The 15,661-nt window shown below is 40.6% G+C and overlaps 1 protein-coding gene across 18 annotated transcripts in view; it reads right to left on the bottom strand.

The window, feature by feature from the left end:
* The window catches only part of LOC107271818 (tetraspanin-5), a 100,143-nt gene that overhangs the window by 32,009 nt on the left and 52,473 nt on the right, over positions 1-15,661 (bottom strand). Inside the window, exon 1 of one of the 18 annotated variants that reach the window (XR_003061009.1) lies at positions 9,709-9,775. The exons of the other annotated variants lie outside the window; for them this stretch is intronic. The gene's annotated coding sequence lies outside the window, so the exon portion shown is untranslated. Of the gene's footprint in view, positions 1-9,708; positions 9,776-15,661 lie in introns of those variants that run through there. 18 annotated transcript variants of the gene reach the window in all.

Here is a 15,661-nt window from a genome sequence, read left to right as displayed (position 1 = left end):
GGGGGGAGGGTGGCAGGAGGGTGAAGCGGGTCAAAGTAAATCGAAGGAAATATATAGGAAGGAAAATGGCGCAAGTGTGAAAGGGATGCGAAGATAGAATAGGGTGGAAAATGGATTCCATAAAAGTGCACGTAGCCGGTAAAACCGTGTTTGAATATCAGGCGAAAAGCATTTTCTTCGAAATGGCGCACTCTCAGTCGACAGCGTGCAAATGCCAGCGGTTCCAAGTTGTTTCAGCAAAGTTTGGCGAATAATATAAAAAAATTGCATAATCATCTCTATTAAAAAAAAATGCTTTTTTTATAAAACCACGATAAACCCCCCAATTTTCGTCCATATTATCGCTAACGATCGCCAATGTCGTCAATATAATTTTTCATTAACCCGTGATCCTCCCACACGGTCCTGCGAGCGAACAAACACCGCAATAATTCAGGCTTGTCTCAGGGGTGAATTCCTATACTACATATAAGATAACACAGGCCGGCCTTCGATCTCGTAATCCAATAAATCCTTCGCTCCGCCAGTAAGACAACCCTCGACACGGAAGGGTGGTTTCGAAAACAAATGGCAAAACTTGCCAGGAAAATCTTCCCTGAAATCCGTAAATACCATCGCTCAAAAAAAAGAATGAAAAAAAATCTTATCCCTCGTACATTCTCCATATACAATTAGCAAAGATCGCGATACACAGGATGGATACACAAAGCACTGTACAAAGGACCCCAACGCATACTTGACACAGTAAATAAATTCATATTCTATGAATTCCAAAGTAGGAGAGTCACTGTAAAATTGCCAACTTCTACCATGTTACCAGCCGCACACAGGATACACGCGCGGGTTCGCATAAAATTTAATTTCCCAGCATCCGGAGCACAGTCTTTTAAGTTATTCATAAAAGTTTACGTTCCTACTAGTACAGTATGTATAGCAATACATATATATATATATATATATATATATATATATAACCAGTACGTGCACCCTAGAAAAAGATAACGTTACACGAGGTAAGAAACCGTCATCAAAAATCTAGCTGCATATAAGTCTTGAAATGGCCATTTTTATGTCTGCCAATCTGCGAATACTTCATTATCCAGAATCTGATTGTACGTAGAGTTCTAGAAATGTCAGTATGAAAATGAAATGAAACCGTATATCTCCGTATAATTCAAAAGTCTATAGTATCTGTATGCTGTATGTATACGTACGATATATGCATATATAATGGCACATTGGAGACGTCCATTGGCGTGACCTTTCCACTTCCGTGTTATTCCAGTAGAATTCCATATATCAGTGAGCTTCGCTATGCATTCTGGCAGCAAAGCTATTGCAACGATTTCATGAACTCTCAGTGCCTCTATAGATACATATATACATATATAGAACGCGTGAGGTACATATCAGAGAACATTGACGTGGCTGCTTTAACGGAAACAAAGCCATTGAGTTTTGAGGGAAGCAAAGTCCATTCAGATTTCATGCCTTTCAGTGGCTCGTGCGATGGTTATGTATTTTCAAATGTGTAAAAGCAGTCACGTGGGCCGACGGTTAGACTGTTTGCCGGTTCGTGGTGCTTGCAAACGTGTGTTCTTAAAGTCGACAAAACTTTACATTGTCCCACCGACAGATCAGTCAGAACGAAACATTTTTTTAAGGATACATCGAATTTACATTGCGATCGATATATTGTTTAACATAAAATAATAGTGTTTATGAATTGAAAATTTTTTTTTAAATTCAACTCACCACCGACGTTACGGTTAATTCCAGTTTTTTTTCTATGGCGTCAATTCCGCTTGCACGTTACGGCCGTAATACAAGGGAGAAGCGCGAGCGTGAGATTATTCAAGAGATTATGGAATTACGGTCGCTCATGAATAAGTGTCGATTCTGTTGAGCAGAAGACGACAGCTGATGGAACACACGGTAGTTTATATTGAAATAGTGCAAAATTATATAAAAAGTTGTATGAAATTATTATAAGGTCTCGTTTTACATGTAAGGAAACGCAGGTGATCCGGATATGTCAGTGAGATACGGAAAAAGTATCAGTAAAAATTTGTTATCAAAGTGCGATAAGAAGTTTTAGGAAAATTACGTAAATTTCGTACATCGGTAATGTATCGTATCAGTAAACATAATTTAATTCGCAAATTTCCCTAGGCGAGCAAGGACCCTCGTATAATCCTTAATACATATTCATTAGAGTTCAGATTGATATATGTTTCCTGGTGGTAGCTAAGAGCATCAGGTACGTGATACTGATTTTAGAGCAAGTTACGCCAATCATCATTTCTTAATGATATTCATGAATTTCACCATGGATTGGAATAATTATAAAACGATATTAAAAAAAGGAAAATTAATCATTCATCGAAAAAATTTGGCAAAACTGTAAACCAGCTGATGGTATATGATCGTTATGATAATAAAGAGACCTACATTACCATCCGATAGAGAGAATCGAACACGATCTTCAAGCAAATTCCTAGCATGGACAATTGTAATTCCATAATGCATTCTGCGCGCGATCCAAATTGTTTGCTGACACGTAAAGGTAATTGTCTCCTTCGAATTTCCACGTGCAAATTTCAACCATCGAATCTGTTAGTCAAAGTAGACGCCATGTATAAGAGTCACCGTGTAGCGCTAGTGTAGCACAGTACTTTTTGAATATTTCAAAAATTTCAATTCAACCGCACTCCTACTGTCGCACGTGAGATTTACGTGTAACATCCGAGTCTGCAAATTTTTTCCGTACTCGCCTGTCATTTCGATCTCGTACGACGATGCATCTCGTGCCGATGCACTTGCCGAATCTTATCGTTGAACAATGTTTTTCCACATTTTCAGTTTCAATTCGAATTTCGATCTTGTTCCGATTCTCGTGTACATCAGCCCGGTAGAAATTCAAAGAAGTCGAAATAAAGGATAACGGGAGCTAGATTGAGGGGAGATGGCAGCTGGTTGGAAAAATGATAAATAAAAGTGACAAATTCCATGGTGGATACGATTCTTCGGTGAAAACACCACAATGCTCCATCTTTCCCATAGCTTAGTTTACGGGGTTGGACAAAGTGGCTATTAGCGTCCCTGCTCCTTATGGAGAAAATGGGAAACAGAATTTGGATTTATGTGAGTGAGTCACTAAAGGGTATACTCCAAGAAAAAAATGTGTAATCGTAACCAACCTTCAGTCAAAGTAGAAAAGGTGGACAATTGGATGATAGTTGGATTTATTAAATAAATTCAAAATTAAGTGACTATACCATCCCCCATGCTCGATAACGCATTCTGAACATGCCCGTAAGGGTTGAAACCATAAAGAAGCCACGTGGACTGCTCAGAATGTTAACAATGTAGGTCTGCATGATAAACATAGAACATCAAGGTACCAGATACCTGACATACCAGGGTTACCACAGACCGTGAGGAAATACGTAGGAAACATCTTGGGCTTGTTAAGGAAGGTCAGGCACCATTCACCCCGTAGAAGTTGATTTCATCAACCTGAAATCGTCAGGACCAATATATCTCAATGGGAACCCGCATAGAGGACTACTACACGGAATTTCTTTATCGTGCCTAAAAGAAATGGAAAATAAAAAAGTATCTTAATTAGCAACGCGTATAAGGAATTATTTTGGTAATAAAATAACTGATCAGCAGATAACTTCGATAGTTGGTCAGCCAAGCGATTTATCAATGGACGTCAGATTGCACAGTGTGTGAAAACGTTAATGGCGCGAATGGCTCTTTCGTGAATCATCCCCTATTCGAAGGATCCTTCCTCGGCCCTCCCGAACCTCGGACAAACATACCAACCTCTTCCTGACAATTCTCAACTTTCGACCTGCACACACCCTGCTCTCTTACACTGATATATATATATATACCAACCATATCCTCACCCCGTGTACACAAGCCCTACTACCCCGATACCTCGACGGCAAGGGTGACTACCGAACTTTCCGACTGTTCCGGCGAGTGTAAACACGGGCTAGTTCCCTTTTGCCACCCGCCATTCGTTTCTCGCCAGGTCTTATGCTCTATATATAGTCTCGACAAATCGCCGGTAAACAAATATCGGCTCCAGCCAGATCGAAGTTTGCCGGTAACTTTTAAGTTGCAAGGTAAACGTTACGGAGGATCCTGGTGATCTAATTTTTTTTCACAAATTAAATCCCATTTGGGAATGCCTGCCAACATGTGGATTGGCTATGCCCAATATTGGATATACGTGTACGTAAGGGATGCTGTGAGACGATAATAAATGAACACCCGTTACATTAATAAATAAAATAATATTGCATGACAATCAAATCAATCGCGTAATGGTATATAAAGTGTATTACGGAAATTGACAATATCAAATATATTACTAGATTTAAAAAGAAAAAAAAATATTTCAATTTCAACCCGGACGAATAAATAATTTTTAATTATTTATAAGCAACCAACGCGTGTGTGCTGGGACGTTAAGAAAATATTTTGCACAAAAATTCATAACTCTACCGCTACTCGAACTCCGCAGTAGGACTTGGCTAGGATACAGTATAGTGAACCAAAGTTCGAGCACGTTTAGGGTGCAGGAAAGACGAAACGTAGCTCAAGAGTATAATACGTGACGAAGGCCACCCTTGTCAAGTCCGCGAAAAGACTGAGATGCATGAAAACTAAAAGTGGGTACCAACTCAAAGTGAATAAAGGTACTAGACTCGAGTGGCAGCTAGAGGGACTGTTACGTAATCAAAATGGACGATCAATTATTATAATTGCTTAGCCACAGGGCCAAAGGTCGCCGTTAAAATAACATACAAGCAGCTGGTAATTTCGTGTGGCCTGGGATAAGGTAAGCTAGCACGCAACAAGAGAACTTAGAGAAATAAGTTATTTCCATTAAGCGATAAAGCTTTGATTGCCCGAGATGGAGTCGAGTAGATTAAACGAATTGTAATGATAGCCGTGTTTACCGCTGACGCAATTATTACCTTGGTTTCTGACATTGGTAATAAAAACAAATATATACAAAAATTACGTAACCCTAAAATTTCGAAATAGTCCAGTATCTTAATACGTCGCAATTTATTTATACTGCAATTGCAGTAATTGCATATCGAAATAAACAAAAAAAACCATAGAGTATGCTTCACGATCTGGCACCACGTGATATCCCCGATGTACGTTACGTGAAATACGAAGATACGTGTAAAAAAAAAAACTGACACTGCCATTCGCGGTGAAATTTGAAAATTCAACAATCGAGATAAAACAAACTGTACGTGCTCCGATTTTCTGAAATTGACGTTTTGTCGTGGGATGGACGAATCAATTTATTTCGTGTTCCAGAAAGTACTGTTCATTCTCTCTCTCTCTCTCTCTCCCTCTCTCTCTCTCTCTCTTTTACTGCCCCACCATTCATTCTCTCCCGAGTCATAAAATTTTGAGTTCAGGCCATCAGTCACAGTGTGAAACTAAAAGTGACGTATGAAATATATACAAACACATGTACACGTATAATATCAACGTTGCTTTTAAAAGCTAATCGCGTCGCGCAAGCTACGTCAGTTTTATCGACTCACTACACTATATGATATACTTTGTGTTTCAAGGATCTCGTCTGACTGCAGAAGAACCATTTCTACCGAAGAGCCCAGGGAAGGCCGTCGGATTCGTTACGTGCGGTAATACAGTTTCCTTGCTCTTTCCAGCCAAGGAGAATAAAAAGAGACAGCTAAATGGTATATGGCATCAAATGGTTTGACGACGGGAGGCTGCCAATTCCAGAGCCCTCAACTAATTCTGATAGGTTTTATACCACAGATATACGTCATACGATCGGTCATATATCGATATAGTATATACAAGGTAAATCCCATAGGTAACCCATTTCCGATCGACTATAGTCACAGGATAGTCGTATTGAGGTGATCGATTCATGAAGTGACGAGCGGGGGGTGGGGCGGGGGTGGCAATAAAAGAAATATTCTTCGGCTATACGTTTTCCATTGTTCGTTTTATCGATTTCGCAAGACACTTATTTAGCCGCATTGTGCCAGAATTTTCTTGGGAAGAATTTTTCGAGCTTTTAACGTGATGGGCGAGAGTGAGACGAAATATAAATATACGAAAATTTCGAAAAGTAAGAAAATATATATTCTAGGTATGATGGAAAGTTGAGGTGTATGTGGAAATTATAAAAATTATATTTATGAAATTATACGCTTTTGATTATTTTTGAATTATTTGGCGAACATATATACGTATTTTTATTATTATGTAATATCTGTAAATACAGGTGTACGTAAAATGATATTTCTATTTATTTAAATAATGAATGACTCCATTTATCACCCATTGTAATGCACGTAATAATTGTACTATAAATTCTGTGTTTCTATTCTAGAGTTATTCTCTACAGTCTATAGTCTCTTGGGATCAATGTGTCATTTAGGTAAGTTCAACCCGATTGTATTCACGTAGGACAAGGAGGTCCTGTATAACGTACCGATGTCCTGACCCCCACCCACCGCACTCCACCCTCTAACTATCCAACATGGCTGCTCTTCATCAAACCATTGATCAAAATCACCTCCGACGTTCTCAAACCAGCCTGAAACGGACGTGACGTGAAGATATATAAGCAAAGTCCATCGAGCACGTGCCAATATGCTGCTGCAGTATATATATATATATATAGCTAGGAACAGACCCATCGAGAATCCAAATCAACCCTCAGATAAGTTACGGAAATTAAAAGTCACGAAGATTTTGCTTGAAATAAAAAGCATATGCCCTTCATAAATAATTTTTTACAAACAATCCAGTGAATCAAGCTGATAACGTTCATCAGGATATACGATTGGTCGGAGTTTCAAAAAATTCCAACCCTTACGCTTATAAGGGAAGTTTCGGATTGATATTTATTTCTTGACTTTCGTCAGGGTTGAGCTGAGTTAGTAAAAAAAAAAAAAAATATTAGTATTCCTTACGCAAAGTCGAAGTACATTTCCTATAATAGAAATTTTCGAGTTATGGATGTTTTTTTTTTTTTTTTTTTTTTGAAATACCGGAATTTTATCAAATTAGAATTCGATCTTAGACATTCGAGGTATTTAATCGTTAGCGCGATGGGGACTGCGATCCCGCTCATTGTCGTTATGGTAATATTTGGGCGACAGAGAAAGATAGCTTCTTACATTGGCAATCGAGAAACTCCTCGAAGTTGGTAACTGTCGAAATTTCGAAGTCGCCACATTGAAATTCCAGTCCCGTAGGAAGTTGGGGGGCGGCGGTGTTCAGGTCGTAACGTTAATAGAGGCAAGCCTCCATACATCAGCGCATTACGTGAACTTTTTATACGTCCGCCCTTACGCATTTCGTAAAAAAGCAAATACCCTAGGACCTTCCTCGCCCGTAACCAGATACTAGGTCAAAAATGACACAACCGAAAGTTACGTATTTTAAATTCGTCTCATTATTTAGAAAATAGAGAAAAGTAATTCAAGATACAAACAAAAGACAGAAATATGTTACAGGAGTCTAAGACCGATATATAGGGTGTACATAAAAAAAAAATGTAATATTTTAAAGATTTCTTGGTTGACGTTGAACAATAAGCTTTTATACGGAACAGTAAACTGCAGGGAATGTTCGCCGATCGTTAAGGTATCTAAGGGTGGCGGCTACCCCTGCGTTCCCAATGGCGGCGGCAGTGGGGTGGGTTATGCCATTAGGAACATATTTAGACATAAAGAAGCCTCCTTAGGAAGTTTCGGGTCCCCCGGTGGTCTTTATAAAAAGTAAACTTTCTATAACGAGGGTTGGACCGACTAACGCGATTTTACTCTGTGGAAGGAGCTACGAGACGATCACCCCTTATACTTGTGTCAGGTTTGGAATTGCTAAGAATGACGAATGTGAGTTCAGATTATTGCTACGCCATAGAGATTTTAATATTTCCTTAGAAAAGAAAAATAACTTTTCTTTATACAGCTCAATTTTTTTTTTTTTTTTCAGAAAAATATTACCGCCCGTTAATATTTATTCGCGTCCCACCACCCCGGTTACCACTAAATAAATAATAAAGAAATAACCGTCCGTAAACAAAAAACTGAAACTTCATACAATTCCACAATTAACATAGAATAAATTTCGTTGCGCGAAGCATGGAATTGCCACGTCTTCCGCGTAAGCCCATACTTAGCATTTCTCTAAACTATCCCGTGTCTCCACTATTCGCCGGGGGGTTAATAAATTGAGAGTTTACGCCACTGAGAGAGAGGAAGAGCAGCGTCGCGGCGGACTTTATGGGCTGAACGTACGCCGTGTTCCCATAAGATTATCTAGCCGTAGGATCCACAGACTTTTATTACCGAGGCGTCCTTGGATGAAAACATCCAGGACGTTCGCTTCTCTTCCTTCCAGGAGGTTTGATGCCACGTAGGAATCCTGGATGCAGGAGGCCACTCTCATCGTCTTGAGGAACGCAACATAACTCGACGGAAGTAATTTCATTTAAAGTGAAGCGCGACGTGGAGACGTTCTTATGCGCACCGCAAATTCGTACGTGCTAACACAGTGGCATCCGTTATAGGAGACATTTTCATGCTCTCCACGCCTATGCATATGACGCAACGAGAAACTCTCTCGCCAAAAACTCGCCAAAAATAATTTGTCGACCATCAAACAGCTGTCTTTCGGATCGAAAGAGGCTTTACACCGGAATAACAGAAAATGGCAGTCTCCCGAGTGAAGTTACTCATATAGCGGGGGTGCAAATTGGCATCGACCTGCCAAGGGCTGCTAATTTCCCTAGGGTGGCTCCAAGAAAAGTATGCCTATCCTTCCATCTGTGTAGGGTTGTAGCTAGCTTGTTGTCGACTTGATTCAAGCGGAAGGGAAGAAAAACGATAGAAAAACAAAACTGAGATATATATACATTATGTAACTTGATATAATCATTATATCAAGTGGATCGCCCGTTATATAAGATATTATTATAACCAAGGGTTAAGTGTGTATCTTAGTCCATTATATATATTACATATATACATATAGTTCAATGACGATCAGTTATCCCTGGTAATGTCAATTATATCCAATGTAATTGCCAATTCGAGCAATTCCACTAAAAAGCAGATACTACAATCGATACTTCAATTACAATCCCGCCTGGAACCAGCTGCACTTTAAAATACAACTGTTCAACGACAGATAATTAAAAAAAAAAAAAACAAAAAAAAAACGTGCAATTCCACATTCACACGCAATTCCACTTCGTGACTAGATTTCATTATGGATAACCGATTCCAATGTACCTACTTTAGCTTTGCGTAACGTTACCATATTTCCTGCTCCATTACATCCCCATTGCAATTTCCTAGTTTAAAAACGTGAAAATTACCATAAATTGCCAATTGCACGCTTACGTGTAAATTGTCAGGCGACAATTGATTAATAAAAAATCTATATATATCCCAACAATTCCAGTTTGTTAAGCAATATTTCAACGGTACAATATAGCATTGTCCGTGTATAAATGAGAATTGACTGCTGTTTGGCTGTTAGCAAATTAGTTCTGCCAACCATGAGATCGCATGTTGTAATGATGGATGTGAACGCAGTATCAATAGTAATAGGAGTAGGAAACCAAATGGTAAATATATATATACACGTGATACGTGTAAGTAATCCCACCTAATTGGGTCAGGCAGCCATTGATTTTTCGTCACTGTCGTTATATGAATATCTCATGCTACTGTGCCGATCATTTGACTGCACAGATGATGCCTAGAAAAAAACTGATGCTGTGCAAAGATATCTTTAATATTTGAAAATCCCTATTCCAATAATACAATCTTGTATATCCTCTTAGTGATAACAATTGACTACTAATGGAAACCAATCAAGGATACATTTTCATGAGGACTCTTTTACGAGAGCGCGCCTTGCTTCGTAATTAACCAGCTGTACATACCTAATGTGACCTTGTTGCTCGGCTCTTCTTCTAGACAAGACTAACTCTGGTATCTGATGTGACAAAGACTCTGGCACGAACCCCTGGGACGGCCTCGCGCAAAGTCCCCAAGTATTCCATTGTTTGCCTAGATTGGCATAATTACTACAGACAGACTATACACGATGCTAATAATTACAAATGGATAATTAATCTAATAAAACTAAACGTCAATAAAGTGTTTCCTCAGCGCTTAACGGACTCTATAATTTTGTCAAGAACTTCGTCTACTTACCGGGAGTTTATTTTGCGCTGTGAACGACACGTAAGCTTTAAATATGGTAGTCAGAGTAAAGGTAGGTTCAGACTAACTGCTGCGACCGCTAACGAGGATGACGAAGGTGTCACTTAATGCTCGTCAGCTAGTGATTATTAGCGCTTGTAAATCATGCATTGTGGATGCGACTTCAGGTACAGTCTGACAAGAAAATTTCACGCGTTGTGATTGACAATGAACAAAAATAAACAAAACTATTCTGTACAATTGACGAATCCGGGAAATTACCACCATAATTCGAAAATTCCGATTCTACAAGTTGTTCTGGCTTGTTCTAGGTTTTTCTAGGTTGTTCCAGGTTGTTCCAGGTTGTTCCAGGTCTATCGATGATTGCTCTAGATTTCTATAACGATCGGGTATTCGCGAGTCGGATAAAAGTAGAAAGAAACGACTTTATATGCATAAAACGTTTTTTTGATCCCCTTCGAGTATTCTTTACTTAGCGATATTAATATTCTGGAACAATATTTAGAACAACTAGAACAACCTGGAACAACAAGTAGAACCGGAATTTTCGGGTTACGGGGGGCTAACTTCCCGCACCCATAATTGACTGATTGACAATTTTTTTCAATTTCTATAATAGCCTCTCAATTATAATTGATTATAATCATAATATTTCCTTCAATAATTATGCACACAAACAATGTATCCGAGCCGTGCTCCAGCGCGGAAGAACTTTTCGTACTGTGATAATAACTGGTACGACACGCGATCACAAAATTTCATAATAATGCACTGGGTCGATTATACCTATACTTTGTCAGCGATCATTATAATATACTATATCGCGAGTGATACGCACGATACTCGTTTTACGAAATTCCATCAAATTTCAAAATTTGCATAAATCGAAATTCTTCACGAGGCGCATAACTACATTTTTCTTTTTTCTAACATTTTGATCAAGCTACAACGTATCCGTAACATACATTCCATCCATGCTAATCTAGACAACGTTACAGATCGCCTTCACAAATCACGTAGCCACGTTAAATCGAAATGCTCGTATTAAAGTAAGTGAAGCGCGAAGCCAAAATCCACCCCAATATTTTGAGCTCTGTATACGCGACACGCGCAGCGAGGTAAAGCGATCGTGAATGAAGAATCGAATCCTCCTGGAGAAGATGTGCCGGGTTATTTAATGTCCGAGAAAAAGAATATCAATTTTCGATACGACAATGCTATATCTCAAGGACCGATATGCTAAGGCCCCACTTTTGTCATTACTTGGCAAATCGATATACGTAGGGAAAAAGAGGGCAGTCCCGTACCCAAAAATACTGGTGCCCGACGGTCTTCCCCACAACGTACATATATGTATATCTGGTATAGAAACTAGAGCGAGAAACTTTGGCACTCTAAAGCTTTATTTACGGCACCGCTTGACAAGGGGATTAAGCTTAATCACGGCTAATTGAGAAGTATCGTCCACCGTACTATTTACGGGTTAGAGATTCTCTTTAAAAATAGCACCTATCGAAATCTTTAGGTAATTTCCTCACCGTGCACCGGGGTATTACCCTCTTCGAGGTATGGCTTAACCAAGCTATTCCTAGATTACGATTTTATAACGGGCGCGTTATTATAAATTATTTATACAAGGCCGTTAATTGTTACGTAACAATTTCGCATTGCATATTAAAATAGAAAGAAAAACTTACCCCATGCAGCTTATACAGTGGAACTTTAGTTAAGTGAATGCTCGGTAAGTTAAAGCTTCCCCTCCCGGCAGCTTCTGCCCTTAAGGCTCCGAACACACGCACGCACGCACGCACGCAGGCACGCACTAACAGCAACCGACCGTATCGTGGCACGCGCGCGAAAGGACTGTCAATGAGTGTTTGGAATAAAAGAAAACAATCGAGAGAAAAGACGGTGGAAGAGTGGAGGGGAGAATCCCGTTAAGTGATATTTTCTTTCTAATCGCATCCCCAACACCCTTAAACAGCGTTCACTTAACGAGACTCTACTGTATATACGTACGTAGCTCGCTGGGCTCGTAAAATTTCATTAAACCCTTTGCGCATGCGCAGACGGTATTAAAGTCCTCCTCAAGGTTACGCGAGAACTAAGAAACCGTAAACGTCGAAATTAACGTCAGAGATGAACGAGCCTGGCGAAAGATACGGTAACCCGGGATTAAGTAAGTCGTGTCACAAAGATATACAGGTAAAATGGGGAACCCAGCTACCGAGACAGTTGTATAAAGGGCGTCTGGCGTCTCTAGGTACTTTTAGGTCAGATGCGTAGGAAGGATGACTACCGAGCTACGCGATAGCATCACTCGCAAGCTCAGCACTTTCTTTAGGACATAGTAACTGTATATAAGCTAAGTATAAGGGCGAAAAAGCTCAGTCACCTCGCACCGAACCTCAGAAACTTACGCATTTTAATGGCAGGGATATTTCATCCAGTGACGTAGGCATTAAGAAAATTCAGTTAAATTATGACCGATCGTAAAGTCCCTAGGCCTCTGCGGAGTGTCGCTTTAATTTATTTCCTAGTGATATTAATGAGCTTGTTACGTCCGACAGTCACAGTTTTGATACACGAGCTTCTATGTTTGCCAGAGAACTGCCGCGCGCCGGTTGGGCTTTGTTGCACAAATACGATGATCAGGCACTTCCTATACCGAAGAGCTGTCGACTCACGTATTCCGGAACTATTCCGGAACTGGTTGAATACGCGGAACGTGATATCACTGTAGGGTTGGTAGTTTTCTACATCGGGCAAGGGGATTAAACGGCCTGGAATATCGGAGTGGCAATATAGTTAGATTAAATTTACTATATATATATATCCCACTGTAAATTTCTCATACTAGATTCCACAGCCTTCCTAACGAGGTAATACATGCAGTCTTCAAGACGGACAAAAATATTCGGTTTAGGCGATGAAATTTATCAAATTTTTTTTTTTTTATTTCAATTTTTAATCCACTTCTGTCAAACCGCGACAGAATGAAATTTAATGTTTCCCGACTGGCCAAACGCTTCGAGTAACGTTCGAACGAATGAAAAATATTTACCTCACCGACGCGTCATTCGATTTTACGGATTGAAATGAAATTGAAAATTAGCCTACCTTGTATATATCCACATCAGTCTATGATTTTCGACGCAAGCGGTACGGGGGTTGGGTATCCGGGGGATGAAGGGGGGACTCAGCCTCATGCTCATCCAGTACGAAACAGGGAGAAGAGTCTCCCCGTGAATCTCGTTCTGACTCATATTTGCATAAGTTGATTTGAAAAATACACAGAGTTACTGATTGCGAGGAAATCTGATTGAGGGTGCGTCACATGGCCCGCCCCGCCACTCCGCGTCCCCCCTCGACCTATCCACCCCTGTTATGCCAAAGGTATTACAGCAAATAGAACACATTGAACTGCAGGTCGAATCGTCGGTTTTATTCGAGTAAAGCGGGAGATTCAAAAGTTATAATAGTAGAGGCGCGTGAAAAATTAAAAAAGATTATAACGTGTGCAAATATTTTTGGCAATTTTTCTGCTGACGTTTGCGAATGTTTCTTCTTCTTCAATTACCGTTTTACAGTGCATGAAGTTGGAAAAGCAAAGGGGTGGTCCGTCTCGCCGTTAACGTTATTTCGCCACCGGGGTCTGACTCTGAGACAGACCTATCGATTATGGAAATGGCGGCTACTTTGTGCACCGATTAGTCATTAGGATCGGCGAACTCAGCACTACTCGTTAACCCACATTATTCCCTAGGGTGCTTTCGACTTTCCTTCGGAAAGACAGAGTCTCCCCTCTCAACGTTTCTACGTTAAATTCGTTTCCCTTCTGGATCGTAATTAGCTGAAAATACAATTAATTCCATCGCGACGGCACATTTTATCGGCAATAATCGCTCGTCGAACAAGTCCAAAAATTTGATAAGAATGTGAGAGAGCAAAAGAATAAATAGAGACAAGGAGAAAATCAAAGAGAAGCAAAGAAGAGGAGGGACCCACGTGTCCGTAAAGGAAGACGACCCTTCGCAGAATGAAACCTCCCAGCCGATACGTCCCGTCGTAGTACCAGGCAGTTACCCCCACTATGCTACCAACGGGTGACAAGTGCTGCCACCCACGACCAATTTTTCAATTACTATTCTTCATGCTCCTAAATCGTATCGATGGTACAAAAAATTAAATAATTAATTAAGCTACTAGCGTGACAACGAATAACGAATGAAGCACGAAGGCAACCATGCCGGCAGTCTCGTTGATAAAAGCAAACCTAACCTGAGCCAAACTAAACGAGCCCTTCTGCCTATGCGGATTACTCGGAGCATCCACGCGACCCTCCGGACTCCCTTCGAGCTAATCGTTTAATGCCGCGTTCGTGTCCTGCCCGATACAGAATGATTTACAGTACACGTATATTGGAGAACTATCGCCGCTTCTTTCTCTCATGAATATTGCATACAATTAAATACGGCGCCTGGCGACACTCATGCTCGGAAATCGTATAGAAAATTTGGCACTTTCACCCGAAAATTTTCTACGAGAAAGTCAAATGGATTTTTTTCTTTATTTTCCATACGAAATTATTTACACTCCGTCGCGATGGCGTCCGACATATTTTTTCCCTTCGATAACCGCCCTTACCCATCTCCATTATCGGTATAACAATCGAACATTAATTTATCCTGTTTCTTCCTAAATTCCTCATTTCTCTTCACGGCTCAACGATTTAGTGTCTCTTGCATTGTTTATCGTAAAATTTCCAAGCTTTACCAAATCAGTGGAAAAGGAAATGACAGTCGGCGACTCATCGGCTTACGCAGCCTGTACCTGAAGCGATAGTCCTAAGGACAATGGCCAGGCGCTTTAACAGGCTTCGGGTGCACGGTAGCCTGGAGTCTCGTGTTACGAAGCGGCGAAGCGATGTCGAGTAATTAACGCGACATCGTTACCACCTACGGACCACTCGGAGATAGGTGGCAGCACTGTGTCACGAGGACGTTGCAGCATCCCTCGGTACTGGATTACATAATGAAATTCAAAGCAGCCCCCATATAACCTTGGGCCTGTCAAGTGCGTGCGTACTCGGCCTGAGAGTATTTCCAAGGGTGATAATAAATTCTTGTATGCCTTCGGCGGTGCTAAAATGGCCGAGGGAAAGACGCGTCTTATCTTTTGGTCTCGGGCGAAAATTAAGGGTAAGTATTGGAAGCGGCAGCAGTGCATCAAAGCTTATAAGAAGATCCGGGGGATCAAAGTCGTTCCTGTGCATCGGCTTAGCACCGAGAGGAATCGACAGGCCGTAGCGCGGTTGCCGAAGCTTCGGCGGGCGAGGGTGCTCGTAAGGGATGCTTATCGCATGGGGGGGGGGGGGGAAGGGGGGGGGG

This window comes from Cephus cinctus, unplaced genomic scaffold, assembly GCF_000341935.2.
Source record: "Cephus cinctus unplaced genomic scaffold, Ccin1 Ccin1_scaffold1043, whole genome shotgun sequence".
Taxonomy (NCBI): Eukaryota; Metazoa; Arthropoda; class Insecta; order Hymenoptera; family Cephidae; genus Cephus; species Cephus cinctus.
This window is presented reverse-complemented; position numbering and strand designations above follow the sequence as displayed.